The sequence below is a fragment of the Myotis lucifugus genome, unplaced genomic scaffold (assembly GCF_000147115.1).
Source record: "Myotis lucifugus unplaced genomic scaffold, Myoluc2.0 scaffold_60, whole genome shotgun sequence".
In the NCBI taxonomy this organism is placed as follows: domain Eukaryota; kingdom Metazoa; phylum Chordata; class Mammalia; order Chiroptera; family Vespertilionidae; genus Myotis; species Myotis lucifugus.
This window is the reverse complement of record NW_005871108.1, coordinates 6,085,317-6,087,845: the sequence shown is the minus strand read 5'-3', so window position 1 is coordinate 6,087,845 and position 2,529 is coordinate 6,085,317.

The following is a 2,529-nucleotide window of genomic DNA, read 5'->3' as shown; positions in this document are numbered from 1 at the left end:
ACTCGGCCAGAGCGACTGTCAGTGTCTGTGCCTGGCATCCAAGGCCTCCCACAGGCTTGGGGCTCCTGCCACTCAGCTCATCCCAAAGCAGACATGCAGGGCCCTTTAACGTCCTCTGTCTCTCGGAGTGAGTTTCCTCATCTGGGACTGGGGACATGAGGAGGGCCCAGAAGTAGTGATTACTGACTTAGTGCCCAAGAAGGCCCTGGAATGGTGCCAGGCACGGAGGACGTTATTTTTGCTGTGACTGTTTGGGTAAAACGCTTAGGATTGGGTTCAATGCCAACCATTTCCATGCTTATCTCTTTTAATCCTTAAGAGCATTTACGAACTGTTCATCTCTCAAATGACAAGGTGGGGCTCCCTGCCACCAGGAAGGAGCTGGATCTGTGGCCCTGCATTCCTGACATTCCTCCTCCCCACCCCTCTGTGCTCCCTGCTCTGGAGGTTCTGGAAGCCAGTGCTCTGGGCAGTTCCCCTCCCCACAGCTGCCCACACTTGACCAGCCTCTAGGTGGGTGGCCCTACTCCTTATTCTCACTCCTCAGTGCTTGTAGGGGTATGAGGCCCCCTCAGGCTGAGAACCCAGCTTCTTGTCCCCCTTCTGTAGACCTGGTCTCTTAGCCTCTATCCATACAGACTGAGACCTGCACCTTCAAGCCCCCAAATGTTCCACCACCACCCAGAGCAAGTCTGGGCCCTCAGCCTGGTATTCAAGGCCCTTCACTCTGGCTGACCCCGGGACCCTCACTGTCCCTCCTGCCCCTGTGGACCTGCCCAGCTGGACCTTAAGCTGTACCCTAGATATCCCCAGACTTTCCTTCTTGGACTCTCCCCCGATGTGCTCCTTCTCCAGCCCAGTTCTTGAGACACCCCTTGGGGAGCAGTTCCTCACCTTTGCTTTGACAACCAGCATGTGAAGGTCTCTCCCTCACCATCAGTCAGGCTGTCGTAAATCCCAATGTACACCAAAGCCCACAGGGGGCTTACAGATGCTTGTTTGTCAAATGATGGTGGGGGCAACTGTGGCTGGTCCACTGTCCCTACTGTACAGACGGGGAAACTAAGGCCCAACACGGGGCTTTCCCCTGAACCTTGTCATGGTTGTGGGGACTGCCCCTAAAGGCCAAGTGCTTGTATGGCTCTCGGCTGGAGCAGTTTGGACCTGGCCAAGCTCCAGGCTGCTGCCTCCTCTTTCCTCTGTGCTGAACCCCTTGGTCCAGGGCCTCCAGAAAGCCTTTTCCGCCTTTTATTTTTAACCCCAAATTGTGTGGCTGTGAGTGCTCCCCGAGCTGTCTCCAGGCCTCTGTATGATCATGTTCAAGACATTCTCTGGTTTTGGCCTTTGAGATCTTAATTCCTGAGATGGGAGCCTGGCCATCCCCAGCCCTTCCCCAGGGCCACAGATGCCTGTAGTCATGAGACATGGGCTGCCGTGTCCCCCGCGGCCGACACACCTGGCCCTACATGCTCCCGGGAGGCAGGCAGAAGCCCTTCTCACCATGAGTGGGATGGTGCCATCGGCAGGGAGCGCCTTCCCTCCTGTGGTTTAGTGCTTTCAGGGGCCCAATCCTTCCCTGAGCCCGGTGCTCTCGGGGAACTTTGATGGCACCCACAGGAGGCAGCCAAGGAGAAGCCTGCTGGACCGGCAGAGGCTGTGATGGTCATCATCATTCACAGCTGCAAAGCTCTAGGGCAGCCGTGGCCAGGAGGAGGGAGCCACGGCCAGAGGCAGGAATGACCAGGCGCCTCACCACAGCTCTGACACTGGATGGGCCCCTCTGCCTTCATGACTGAGAGCACAGAACTTTACAACTTTACAGTTTGTCCATTCCAGCAATCTTGGGGGGTGGGGGGACGGTGCCCCAATGTGCAGTTAAAAGAACTGAGACCTAAGAAGGGAAGTGGAATGCCCATGAGAGGGGTAGTGTCCAATTGAAAGCCAGGACCCTGGGGCTGGGCTTCGGTCAGTGGGTGGCAAATGGAGGCAGCTGAGAGCTCTGTGTGACCAGAGGCAGTTTCTAGGCTTGGTGGAGGGACTGGGGTCAGGGATAGGCTGGGCCCCTAGCCCTGGGGTCATCACCTGCCCTGACTCGGGGTCCTGGACACCAGGGATCAGAGAGTTGGTACTTGGCTGTAACTAGTGCCACCTCCCCCCATAACAGCAAAGACAAGGCCTGTGTCCCCCCCCCCCCCCCATTACCTCATGGTCCCTGAGGCTGGCAGTGCCAGATGCCTCACTTGTGAGCCACCTCATCTGAGGCTGTTACCTGACTCAGAGCAGCTGGAGGGCTGGGGAAGAGCAGGGCGGGAGTCTCTTGTCCAGCCTCTAGGGCTGAGCCCCCCAGGGCGAGCCCCAGGGCCCTTGGCAGACCTTTCCCAGGCAACGGGCACAAATGGGCAGACGGCCCAGAGGGTGCCTGGCACACAGCTTTGGTGCGTGCGTTCGGGGTAGGTTACCCCATCCATCCCTCGCCCCTGCCCAGGACAGGTATGTTCTGGAGGGATCTCGTGGAGCCTGAGGGGGCTG